The following is a 15036-nucleotide window of genomic DNA, read 5'->3' on the forward strand; positions in this document are numbered from 1 at the left end:
GTACACACACAGACTTCATCAGACATGGACCTAGAGTGACGGTGCTGATGGAGACAGAGAGAAGAAGAGGTAGATCAACAGATAGGTCATGTTAATCTTCCCCCTCTATTTCATTATAATAATGACAGGACATATTTCATTATATAAAAGTGCCGTTTTGTCACACAACACAATGCCACAGATGTCTCAAGTTTTGATGGAGCGTGCAATTAGCAGACCTACTGCAGGAATGTCCACCAGAGCTGTTGGCAGATCATTTCATGTTAATTTCTCTTTTGTGTGGAAAACCTCATTCTGATTGGCTGGGCCTGGCTCCCAAGTGGGTGGACCTATGCCCTCCCAGGCCCACTCATGTCTGCACCCCTGCCCAGTAATGTGAAATCCATAGATTAGGGCCTATTGAATTCATTTAAATTGACACATTTCCTTATATGAACTGTAACTCAGTAACATCGTTGAAATTGTTGTGTTTATATTTTTGTTCAGTATAGATAATGATAGGGCCTATTTCATTATAATAAACATGGTTGGTTGCTTGAAGGACTCAAAGTGTACTGAGCACTGTTGAGCACAGAGGGAATTACATAGGCATATGCTTTTAATTGAGATTTGTTCACAAATGATCCTCAACTTATTTTCCTCAGTTATAGAGATAAATGACTAGGTTTCATCATGAGACTAAGCCACAAACACCAACACATCATGTGGCCAGATTATCCACACTGTTATGATGTTAAAGCTGAGAGGCCTGTTAGTAGGACTATAACCCCAGATAAAACTTGTCTGTAAGAGTATGTGCTATGACCCATTTAAGAGCTGAGAGAGAAACCTGTTAGTAGGACTATAAACCCAGATAAAACTAATCTGTAAGAGTATATGCCATGACCCATTTAAGAGCTGAGAGAGAAACCTGTTAGTAGGACTATATACCCAGATAAAACTAATCTGTAAGAGTATATGCCATGACCCATTTAAGAGCTGAGAGAGAAACCTGGCCTGTGGAAAACACAGCCCAGCTGTCATGCCGCGACTCTCAGGCTTCCCTCGTAAGGATGACAAACTCCCATGAGCAGCGGTGGGGCCCTTGACCCGGCTTGTCCAGGGCTTCCCCGGGGCTGAACTCCTGTCCTGCCCGGGGTCGCAGCGGAGGGTGATCTATTGGTCATGTCCGTCCGGCTCTGCTCTCCCCTGGCCCGGCCCTCCCCGCCTAGCTGGAACAACGGTGCTGTGTTTTGTTAGCTACCGGAAACAGGCCCTTCCTCTCGGTAAACACAGGGACTCGTTCATGGACTGCATGGCAGCGGCACGCAATGTTCATTGTCAGAACAGCACTTAATCTTCGAGGGGGGTAAATGGACGGTCAAGGGGGATGAGCGTGCATGTAGCCCCAGGGACGCGCAGTTATCTGGAACCGAGGGATGAGTCCTTGAGTGCGTAAAGCGGCCATTGATAGTGGATAATAGACCTATAATCCAAGTAGTGCACGATAATTATTCTACATGTTTACAATTATTAAACAAGAGTTTTCTTTATACACGCAGAGTGTATAAAACAATAGGAACACCTGCTCTTTCCATGACATAGACTGACCTGGGGAATCCAGGTTAAATCCACTTCATATTAATGTAGATGGGGGGGAGACAGGTTAAATCCACTTCATATTAATGTAGATGGGGGGGAGACAGGTTAAATCCACTTCATATTAATGTAGATGGGGGGGAGACAGGTTAAATCCACTTCATATTAATGTAGATGGGGGGGAGACAGGTTAAATCCACTTCATATTAATGTAGATGGGGGGGAGACAGGTTAAATCCACTTCATATTAATGTAGATGGGGGGGAGACAGGTTAAATCCACTTCATATTAATGTAGATGGGGGGAGACAGGTTAAATCCACTTCATATTAATGTAGATGGGGGGGAGACAGGTTAAATCCACTTCATATTAATGTAGATGGGGGGAGACAGGTTAAATCCACTTCATATTAATGTAGATGGGGGGAGACAGGTTAAATCCACTTCATATTAATGTAGATGGGGGGAGACAGGCTAAATCCACTTCATATTAATGTAGATGGGGGGAGACAGGTTAAATCCACTTCATATTAATGTAGATGGGGGGGAGACAGGTTAAATCCACTTCATATTAATGTAGATGGGGGGAGACAGGTTAAATCCACTTCATATTAATGTAGATGGGGGGAGACAGGTTAAATCCACTTCATATTAATGTAGATGGGGGGGGGGACAGGTTAAATCCACTTCATATTAATGTAGATGGGGGGGAGACAGGTTAAATCCACTTCATATTAATGTAGATGGGGGGGAGACAGGTTAAATCCACTTCATATTAATGTAGATGGGGGAGACAGGTTAAATCCACTTCATATTAATGTAGATGGGGGAGACAGGTTAAATCCACTCCATATTCATGTAGATGGGGGGGAGACAGGTTAAATCCACTTCATATTAATGTAGATGGGGGGAGACAGGTTAAATCCACTTCATATTAATGTAGATGGGGGAGACAGGTTAAATCCACTTCATATTAATGTAGATCGGGGGGAGACAGGTTAAATCCACTTCATATTAATGTAGATGGGGGGAGACAGGTTAAATCCACTTCATATTAATGTAGATGGGGGGGGGGAGACAGGTTAAATCCACTTCATATTAATGTAGATGGGGGGGAGACAGGTTAAATCCACTTCATATTAATGTAGATGGGGGGAGACAGGTTAAATCCACTTCATATTAATGTAGATGGGGGGGAGACAGGTTAAATCCACTTCATATTAATGTAGATGGGGGGAGACAGGTTAAATCCACTTCATATTAATGTAGATGGGGGGGAGACAGGTTAAATCCACTTCATATTAATGTAGATGGGGGGAGACAGGTTAAATCCACTTCATATTAATGTAGATGGGGGGAGACAGGTTAAATCCACTTCATATTAATGTAGATGGGGGGGAGACAGGTTAAATCCACTTCATATTAATGTAGATGGGGGGAGACAGGTTAAATCCACTTCATATTAATGTAGATGGGGGGGGGAGACAGGTTAAATCCACTTCATATTAATGTAGATGGGGGGGAGACAGGTTAAATCCACTTCATATTAATGTAGATGGGGGGAGACAGGTTAAATCCACTTCATATTAATGTAGATGGGGGGAGACAGGTTAAATCCACTTCATATTAATGTAGATGGGGGGAGACAGGTTAAATCCACTTCATATTAATGTAGATGGGGGGGGGAGACAGGTTAAAGGAGGATTGTGTGCCATTCAGAGGGTGAACGGGAAAGAGGGTGAACGGACAAGACAAAAGATTCAAGTACCTTTGAACGGGTTTTGGTAGTAGGTGCCAGGCGCACCGGTTTGAGTGCTGCTGGGTTTTTCACGCTCCACAGTGTGCCGAGAATGATCCACCACCCAAACCACATCCAGCCAACTTGACACAACTGTGGGAAGCATTAGATTCAACATGGGCCAGCATCCCTGAGGAACGCTTTCGACACCTTGTGGAGTCCACGCCCTGATGAATTGAGGCTGCTCTGAGGGTGTGCAAATCAATATTAGGAAGTTGTTCCTAATGTTTTGTACACTCAGTGTATATTATATGTTGGATAATAATTGTAAAAATGTGCAATGATTATTGTGAACTAATGCCAGCTGGTAGGCCGAGGATGGAATTGAGTTGTATTAAGCAAGCCCATAGCCGAGTTGATTACAAACCATAATCTGTATTTTTAAACCACGCGCACGGCCAAGAGAGAATACAACAGGTTGTAGTCTTTAATGTCAAATATGTTGTCCAAATATTCAATTTAGAGTACAACGTCGAGGATGTTGATTTTAATCAGGTTGCTCTCCCAAGACGCAGGCGCATCTGATCCACGTCAAAACCTTGGTGTCAATAAAACATGTTTAATCATAACATGTCATTTATGCTGTTATGACAAATCTTACAAATATTGTTTTGCAAATTCAAAAAGAACGAAGACATGGGTCATACATAGGCTAACGGACAAGATGTATTGCGTAAAACAGATATGATGCCGCATTCAAAACAACTAGGAAATCTCCGACTTCCGAATTTAGTGCATTCATGACAACTGGGAACTTGGGGGAAAAAACGAGCTCCGACTGGACAAATTCTTTTGAAAGGTCATCCAACTGAGAATTCTAAGCGACAAACTCGGACATCTTTCTAGATCTAGACTTTCTAGACTTTCCGACCTGTAGATCTAGGACGTCACGATTTGACCTCGTTTTTTCCCACGTTCCCAGTTGTCTTGAAAGCACAATGAGCTGCTTCCCACTGGGCACCGATGTCAATTCAACATCTATTCCATGTTGGTTCAACGTAATTAAATTGAAACGACGTAAAAAAAAAAACAACGTTGATTCAACCAGAGCATGCCCAGTGGGTTCATCCTAGATCAACATGCAGAATAGCAATTTAATGTTATTAAAACATATAATTATAATTAAGTTGAGTGTTTTTTTCTTCAGGGAGGCCAAGGAAAACCCACAGGCCTACAGTCCAAAAGCTGATGCCTGCCTCCAAGCCATAAAACATGGGAAAACAATCTGTCGTAGAAATGTGGGGAAACCATTGACTGTATACACTCTCACATTCAAAGTTAACTTATCATGTGGCAGAAGATAGAGGTCGTGTGAGTAGAACTTTTACGACACCTAAACAAATGAACATATGAGGAGGGGAACTTTTTACACACTAAACCGTGCCCCTCTCCCTGTCTCCCGTCTCATTATGGAATGCAACGGGAGGAGAGAAATGGATGTAATAGACGCTTTTCGCGAGGATCCTAAATGGACTTGTCTTGCTAAAGATGTCAGATAAAAACCTTGATAATTTGAATAGATCGATTCACTGCGTATCATCTCCCCCCGCCCCGTCCTCTCCTGACACCCACAGATGGCCTAGCCGCCCGAGTCAGCAGTCTCCTGCGACTCACTCTCCTCCTCGTGTCCGAGGTGAGGCGCTCAGACCAGGGGGGGATCCAGAGGCTCCAAGCCTAGGACATAATTAATGGTAAGATCCGCTGCAGGTTGTAAAACAGACAGCCTTGGCCACCACTGAGCGGCAGGCAGGAGGAACTGTTTACCAGATAGAGAGCTGATAACTGCGAGGCTCTCGTGCGCTAATGGTAGGAGGGGGAATGCGGCTGTCTCGAGCTGTGATGGAGCGATCGTCCCCTTTAGGCACTAATGCCGTGGAGTTTATATACAGACCGTCCTTCACTCACTCACACACTCTCTCTCTCTCTCTCTCTCTCTCCCTCCCTCTCTCTCTCTCACACACACACACACACACACAGAGAGAGCGAGAGAGAGAGAGACATACACACCACTTTTTTAAAGATGGATGAAGAATACACAGATATGATAGCAGCGCGAGACATAGTCATGTTCCAGAGTTATCTGTAATATATTTCATCATAAAGGCTTTCCCCGGGCACTTGGAAGCCCTAGGAAAATTAAGCCGCTATGATAAGATTAAACCGACAGCAGTGACGTTAAAAACATTTTAAATGTACCATTCATTACTCATTTTAGGCCAAACGTCACAGCTGGGTAGCATAATCAACAGGTAGACCTGAGCCTATATGCAGTCATAATTCCCGAACTACTAAATAGTTGGCAAACGACAACGAGTGGTGGGACATTCCTACTTAAATCAGAAGCAGCACAGATTTATCAGAGTGCTAAAACGTAACGGCATGTTTTTACTTCTAATGATAACAACGGAAGTGGGGCGCATTCATTGTTAATGATTTTAAACTCGGTGGTGATTGAATTTCTGCTTACATTGAAGAGAACCCGTTGTCTATATAAACCCGTGATCCCCACGGGATTTGGTTTATTTCTTCATTCTCCATCGAGTCATCTGAACCCCTAGAAGTATTTTTTTTTAAATAGAGTATTTAAAAAAAAATAGAGAATGGAGAGGACGCATTTGTCAAAATAACATGTTTTCTGCGTTGTGTATAAATAAAGCTAATGTTTTTACGGATCATTATTTGCATCCTATAAATGTTTCATTCCCGTTCCATTTCCCACATAAATCAGGCACCCCTCTGCCGGTAAAGGTCGGTCGTTTGTCACTGGGCTCTGGCGTGCTCCGTGACAGAATAGGAGAAACAGAAGTACCATTAGGTAAACTATTCAACGCCACAATTTATACAACACCCAACGCGCGGGTATAAACAGAGAGGAGTTGCGTCACCCTACAGTATTTAGGGTTCTGTCATGCAGGACCCAGTCACAGAGCTTTATGGCTCAGTCCGGATTTTAAATTAACACGTGCACTGCATTTCTTATGATATGGCCAAACCCGTCTGTTTTCAGTGCACATATAATCTACTAAGAAAGTTAGGAATTTTAGATGACACGTAAAAAAAATGAGGACAGCAGAAAGTTTCGTTTAAAAAATAGATTTAGTATAATTAGGACAATTATTATTATAAGCCTACCAATATATGCCTGTGGCTTTTAGGTCTACAATGATATGAGAAAGTAAACAGGTTACATTTCTTCCTCAATCATAGTCTTAATATAAACAGGCTATATGTGTTTGCACCTGTCCGGAAAAGGCTCACCTTATCCGAGAAGGGAAGCTATTTACGTGGCTAGTTTAGGCTGCTTGTTGACAATCATTATTTTGGAGCGCCTCTCGGGTGTCTGTCTGGCCGGTGGGCTCGGGGCAGGGAGGGCCAGGCGGAGACTTCACGGATCAGTGAGATAGCGTCTCCCACTGTGGCTAATGGACTATTAGTCCTATTAGTGACGCGACCGCCGCTCCACTGTCCAAACAACCCCGGGAGGCTGGAGCACCGCACCACACAGTGACGCGCCACCACACACTTTTACGCGCATCTTTATTGGGCAGCAGAAGTGGACAGTGCACATTTGAGACCAAGTCTAAAGATAATTTATATACTGAAAAATTATTGATACTTGTTTTCTGGCCTTATTTTAATTTTCATAGTTTGCCATACACAATTGATTAAATATTAGTTTTTTTTATCCTCAATCTACACATTGAGGAAGCAAAACCTTTTTTTAAAGATATTTTTGCACATTTATAAAAATAAAAAAAACAACTGCTATAAGACCTGAAATTGAGCTCAGGTGCATCCTGTTTCCATTGAACATCCTTAAGTTGTTTCTACAACTTGATTGGAGTCCACCTGTGGTAAATTCAATTGATTGGACATGATTTTGAAAGGCACAACCCTGTTTATAAAAGGTCCCACAGCTGATAGTGCATGTCAGAGAGAAAAAAACATCTGAGGAAAGGTACCAAAAAAGATCTGCATTTCTTGAAGGTCCCCAAGAACACAGTGGCCTCCATCATTGTTAAATGGAAGAAGTTTGAAGGCACCAGGACTCTTCCTAGAGCTGGCCGCCTGGCAAAACTGAGCAATTTGGAAAAGGGCCTTGGTCAGGGAGGTGACCAAGAACCCGATGGTCACTCTGACAGAGCTCCAGAGTTTCCAGAAGGAAGCCATTCCTCAGTAAAAGGGACGACATGCCGCTTAGAGTTTGCCAAGAGACACCTAAAGGACTCTCAGACCTTGAGAAACAAGATTCTCTAGTCTGATGAAACCAATATGTTTTGGAAGACTCGTCTGGATTGACGGAAAGATGAATGGGGCAAAGTAGCTGTGGGGTGTGCAGGACGAACCCCATCAAACCTGACAGAACTTAAGACGATCTGCAGAGTAGAATGGGAGAACCTCCCCAAATACAGGTGTGCCAAGCTTGGAGCGTCATACCCAAGAAGACTCAAGACTGTAATTGCTGCCAAAGGTGCTTCAACAAAGTAATGAGTAAAGGGTCTGAAAACACGTGAATGTGATATCTTAATTTTTTTATTTTTAATAACTTTGCAAAAAAATTCTAAAAACCTGTTTTTGCTTTGTCATTATGGGGTATTGCATGTAGATTGGTGGGGATGAAAAAAAAAACAATTGAATCAATTTTAGAATAAGGCTGTAACATAACAAAATGTGTAAAAAGTCAAGGGGTCTGAATACTTTCCGAATGTATTGTAGCTTAGAAAAATATGCCTGCTTGTCTATAATGCAGTATCTTATGTATGCTTAACGGAAATTAAAATGTGTTACAAATGAGTGTACACAGCAGGCTGAACAAAAATATGAACGCAACACCAACCCTTGGGTTTGGTCCTATGTGTTGGTCCCATGATTCATGATCTTAAATAAAAGATCCCAGAAATGTTCCATACACACAAATAACTTATTTCTCTCAAATGTTTGGCACTACGTCCAACCAGGCCTCACAACCACCGAACACGTCTATGGCCTCCTGTGATCGGTTTGTTGATGTCAATGTTGTGAACAGAGTGACCCGTGGGGACGGTGGGGTTATGGTATGGGCAGGTATGAGCTATGGTCAAGGAACACAATTGCATGTTATCGATGGCATTTTGAATGCATAGAGGTACCGTGATGAGAGCCTGAGGCCCATTGTCGTGCCATTCATCAGGTTTCAGCATGAGGTGGTGGCCATGTCACAAGGATCTGTACGCAATTCCTGAACGCTGAAAATGTCCCAATTCTTCAATGGCCTGCATACTCATCAGACATGTCACCCATTAAGCACGTTTGGGATGCGCTGGGTGGACGTATAAGACAGTGTTTCCAGATCTTGCCAGTATCCAGCAACTTCTCACAGCCATTGAAGAGGAGTGGGACAACATTCCACAGGCCACAATCAACAGCCTGATCTACTCTATGCGACGGAGATGTGTCGCGCTGCATGAGGGAAATGGTGGTCACAGCAGATACTGACTGGTTCTGACTGGTTCACACCAGATACTGACTGGTTCACACCAGATACTGACTGATTCTGATCCACGCCCCTACCTTTTTGCATATCTGTATTCCCAGTCATGTGAAATCCATAGATTAGGGCCTTATTCATTTATTTCAACTGATTTCCTTATATGAACTGTAACTCAGGAAAATCTTAGAAATTGTTGCATGTGGCGTTTATATATATTTTTGTTCATATACCATAACATCACCATTTACCAGACATTGCAATGTTATAACCTGCAACAAGTGCATTCAAATAAGGGGGTTGACATGACAACATTTCAAATGGGACTAGAGCATCATTTTCAATTATATAAAATACAACTCGTTGCTAAAGCAGAGCTTGTGTGATGAAAACAGATTTTAAAATCCCAAGGGTTTATTTCTATCAAAGTATAGAGAATTAAAATGTGAGGTAAGCGTTTCTGATTTTTCTAGGCTATATATATATATATATATATATATAAATATATATATTTCTAGGCTATATATATATATATTATTGGCCTTGATATTGCCGTTGTTGATTCATTATGCCTATTCTATGATAACGTAGGGATAAATATTTGAACGTTATTTTTGGATGCAATAATCACTTTTTTAACTAACTTTTTTAACTTTATGTTAGTGCGTCAAAGTGAGTAAAAGTCAGAAGAATAACCCATTGTTTAACTGAAATTAATAGGAAATCAATATATTATTTCACTGGATACTTCCTACAGCAATTTCCAAATAAAATAACCATATTTTCGTTGATTTTAGAAACAAAATGCCATTCATGAAAATAGAAAGACCTAATAATGAAATTACAGTAGGCCTTGTACCAATGTATGATCCATTATCAAAGCCGTTTGTTTATTTAATGTACATTTTTTATGACACCATATGACACCATAAAACGTGTCACTGTGGAAGGAAACTATGTTATGCTCATTTATCCGAATAAAGAAATAAAGTTAAACCGCCTTGTATTGAAGAACTGTCAATACAAACTGCAGACCAGTCTGTTCAGCCGCTCCTGACTGAGTGACGTAGGGAAAGCCACCTGCAGAAACGATGCAAATGTCCATTAATCAAATCAGCTGACTGGTTATCTGACCACTGTTGTTGTAGTCGCAGCATGCGGCAAGAAAACATAACCGTTATCTACATACAGTAAGAGCAAACAACAACACGGATAGGCCGACAAGTTTTGTGATTTTACCGTGATATAAACTATTGCGGTGTAGTAGGCCTATCAAGTTCATCAGAACACTAATAACATAAATTGAGACCACAGCAGCAGACCAACGTTTTGGCGCAAAGAAAGGACACATTTTTGGAAGCTACAAGACATCAATCTTCGATTGTGAAAGTATTTTTTTTTACGCATGGAAACGTTCCTTATTCATAGACCCTATAGTCATGGTCTGGTCTCCCATCGTGTTTGTTATTGGAGGCATCTTACCTTATGAAAATAACCTAATTGTCCATAGTCATTGTCCAAAACAAACAAACGAACCGGTCATCACACGTGCACTCTTCTCAGTAACTTTAAGTACAAAGATTGTGTTTACTTTGAGCCCGGGCCTCCCTTTAACCCTCTCAAACCGGCCGTTGTAAAGAGCGCGAGGCTCGAGGCCCGGGGAAGAAGACGCTGTCCCAATCTAAACATCGCGAGCGGATGAGATTATCTCTCGTCTCGCTCCCTTCCCTTTTCTCTCCACTATAGGCTGCCCAATGGTTCCAACCGCAACCAAGCATTCGGCCCTGGCGCCTATACTTGGCCACAATTGACAGACGACAAGAGGTGTAGCATTTCCTTTTGTTGACCCCCCACCCACCCCCTTACCCTCTACCCTTTAGCCCCGACTCCTTTCCCAAAAGCCAGGAAAACGCGTAACACTGAAATGTCAGTGAAATCTCATCCCCTCCCGATGTGACACAGAAAACAAATGAAATATATCGAAGAAACATTGTTTGAAACAGCAAGACCAAGGCCGGCGACGGGCTATTGTTCTTCCATTTTGATTTATCGTAATACTTTAACACTTAGAACAAGGCGGCCACATACTTTAATACGTGCAATTAAACATATCAAAGAGTTCGGATATGTATTAGGCCTTGGCTTATGAGATACGTCCCGCCATAAAAGCAACCTCAGCATCCAGAGAGAGAGACTTGGTGTCCCCTTGTGCTCATGTTTGGACCACGGCCCGGCGCGGAGGAAAGAGACGTCATGTGGCATAATAAGGTGAGAAAATCCGAGGGTTCTGTGTTTTGTCCAACAGCGTTTGATTCTCAACGCTTTTCCGGTTCTCGTCGTTTCTGTTCGGAAGCTAAGGCTGCAGTCTATAACGGGGTAATTAAATGTTGGGGACTGACTAACCGGTGTATCATCCTATGCACCTAAAATAACAGCAGGATAATGAAGAATAAAGGATAAAAAGGCACAGACATTTCTGAGCAAATGAACGCAAATAAATATAATCAACGTTAACATATGAGTTTGCCAAAAATAACAACAACGATTACTGTTATGAATATGTGATAAAAGCATAATAGCTCATGAGTTTGACAGCACAAATTAGTTTTTGCAAACGTTGATTGTGAATAATAATGATAATAATCATTATAATTATAATTATGATTCACAATCAACGTGTTCAAAAACGAATTTGTTCTGTCGTATCCAAATAGCCTTCACCTACTAATAACTTGAATTCATAAATCACAATTGTATAAATAGCATGATCATGAGTAGAACACAGTGCAACTCTCTCTACAATTACTTTTTTAGGCTTGGTTTTATATTCTCTCAAAATTATTTTTTATTTTTCGTGAAGGCCTACTTTCATTGAATGTACCAAACAAATACAATTCAAAAAGGTTGATCACATTTCGTTCATAGAACAAGCATATGCCACTATGACCATTTAAACAAGGAAAGAAGCATATGAATTTGCACGAGGCTACCAAAATATTCAAACAATTAAAATGTACTTCCGTGCAAGTCCACTTTCACGCAGTATGATTCATACAGGAGAAACATTTGGCCTAAATGTAAACAACGTTTTAAAAGGCTACAATAAATGTATGTTTTTCGAGATGCTTGTTTTTTTTATAAGAAGTTAATGGAAAAATGTTTCAGTTGTTCGTGTAGCTATCGAAAATATATCATCCACTTAACCATCCATCAACAACGCATAGCCTAACTTTTCCCGCGTGTAGCTATCGAAAATATTTCATCCACTTAACCATCCATCAACAACGCATAGCCTAACTTTTCCCGCGTGAATCTCCTGAGCATCAAATCAAATCAAATCAAATGTGTTTATATAGCCCTTTTTACATCAGCTGATATCTCAAAGTGCTGTACAGAAACCCAGCCTAAAACCCCAAACAGCAAGCAATGCAGGTGTAGGAGCACGGTGGCTAGGAAATACTACCTAGAAAGGCCAAAACCTAGGAAGAAACCTAGAGAGGAACCAGGCTATGAGGGGTGGCCAGTCCTCTTCTGTCTGTGCTGGGTGAAGATTATAACAGAACATGGCCAAGCATTGGGGGCAAAACTATTTTCCAATGCTTCTCCTTGACCTCAGAACGCATCGCGTTACCCAACATTCGCTTGGCGTCGTTGGATTTAATGCTTATTTAAACTACATGAACGGACATGGTGACTCGAGCCCCGTTGTCAGTCTAAACACAGTCCACCGGTGGCCTTGTTAGGCACTATTTTACGAGCGTCCCGACTTCCACGAGGACATGACCTGCGGCGTTGATATACCACGAATCAGAATGCGCGCCGGCGTGTCTGCGAGTCGTGTAACCAGACTTCATCATCAGACATATATCTGACAATATCCGCCCTCCTCCTCCTCCTCCTCTAGGTCTCTTTCTAGTCAGTGAATCATTGTGATGAGTACGCCTATACGCCTCTGCAGTGTCTTGCTATGGTTTATGGTTGGGCCTAGCCGGCATCTGTATTAAGTCAGATTTCAGGTCAGATTTCAGATTGCATTTGATTCGACTTTATGGCACAGATATGGTGCACGCACATTTGAGCGAAGGAACACGCACACGCACACACACACACACACACACACACACACACACACACACACACACACACACACACACACACACACACACACACACACACACACACACACACACACACACACACACACACACACACAAGCAGCAAATGGGTGGACGAATCTGTCTGTCAGAGCTAGCTAATACTATGGCACCTCTCTGCGTTGTGTCTGGTGAGGGAAAACCCTGCCTCGCTGCCATGCATGAAAAAACGTTACTCAGGCTACAAGAGTGTCTGTGTGAGTGAGGGACCGGTCTAGAACCGAGGGCACAAAGTGACAGCCGCGTGTGTGTGTGTGTGTGTGTGTGTGTGTGTGTGTGTGTGTGTGTGTGAAACGGAAAGGGAGTTGATAGGGAGCAGATTGTATTGGCTAAAAACGTCAATCAGTTTTGCTGGAGGAATGTTAATTGCCGCGGATACCCTGCTTATCGTCCCCACGGAGTTATTAATATACCCGGATAAGAAGGCACAGAGACACCCGCCATGGGATACTGCTGCAGCTAGCTACTCTTCGCATGATCTTTTTGTTTACTTATAATGTGTACGATGTGCATGGCATCTTTGGACTAACGGGCTGCTGCAGAACGGCTAGCTTATAGGCTAGTCTAGGGCTAGGCTACTCATGTTATATCGGTTATTGCCAATGACCTACTGTTCAAATTTGGGAAATTACAATAGTGTTATGTTTGTTATCCTTGATCAAAAACGTAGATCTGTTGTTCCACAGCACTAATTAATGTGGGGACCGGTGCTGCGTTTTTGCATGCAGTCTGTGGAAGGTCGAAACGTGTACCTGCTGTGACACATCTGCTCTGACATTACATACAGATGTCGTTTTTTGAATGCAGTAGAGTTACACCCTTTCCTTCTTGATTCATTGGTGTATTGTGAAGCATATACACTGAGTGCACAAAACATTAAGGACACCTTCCTAATATTGAGTTGCGCCCCCGTTTGCCCTCAGAACAGCCTCAATTCGTCGGGGCATGGACTCTACAAGGTGTCGAAAACGTCCCACAGGGATGCTGGCCCATGTTGACTCAAATGCTTCCCACAGTTGCGTCAAGTCATCTGGATCTCCTTTGGGTGGTGGACCATTCTTTATACACACGGGAAACGTTTGAGCGTGAAACACCCAGAAGCTTTGCATTTATTGAAACACTCACACCGGTGCACCTACTACCCTACCCCGTCCAAAGGTACTTCAATATTTTCTCTTGCCCACTGAATAGCGCGCACACACACACACACACACACACAGTTTTCACACTCAACAGTTTAAGTCACGCTGGATATGAGTGGCAGTTAAATGACCAAGACGTAAACATTGAAGTGGATTTAACAGGGGCTATCAATAAGGGATCACAGCTTTCAACTGGTCAGTCTGTCAATGAAAGAGCTTGTACTCATATTGTTTTGTACACTCAGCGTAGAGCCATATTTAATTTCAACAAACAGTGCAAGATACACATACCTATAAAACCGTACAGGCCTACTCTGTGGGCCGGTTCCCCGCAAAAAGATTAAGCCCTAGACTAAAACGCATGTTCAATGGAGATTCTCTATAGAAAGTGTTCGAGTCCAATATCTCTGTGTCCGGGAAACCGGCATGTCTCTATGGAATATGTTGGCCTAGCAGAGGCCGGACACTTGACCTTCACGCAGTGACAGGCATGTAGCTCGGCGTTTTCTCCTCCTGCTTTTGCTCGATAGCCTGTACAGATTTCTCACTCACGTCCCCAAGACATATGGCACATCCACAACCTGTCATTGACGCACTCCAACACAATATGTAGATGAAGTTGACAAGTTCACAAAAAGGGAAATTACTTTAAGTTCAGTATTTCATTGTCACAGCGCATGATCAGCTGGGTTTCATTTCCTCGTTTTCGCCTTGGCGTAAAAGTCATATTTGAATTCCAGTTGATGGCCTACTTTGAAATATATGTATATTTGTTTGTCACTGTGTATGCTATTTCATGCGCTCCTGGAAAGAGGGAGCATGCATATGCGTTTGGTGAGAGTTTTCTGTCTCTCCGTCGTTCTCAAATGTGATTCCGGACCAAGTTATTTTAACAAAT

Source organism: Oncorhynchus mykiss, chromosome 13, assembly GCF_013265735.2.
Source record: "Oncorhynchus mykiss isolate Arlee chromosome 13, USDA_OmykA_1.1, whole genome shotgun sequence".
Taxonomy (NCBI): domain Eukaryota; kingdom Metazoa; phylum Chordata; class Actinopteri; order Salmoniformes; family Salmonidae; genus Oncorhynchus; species Oncorhynchus mykiss.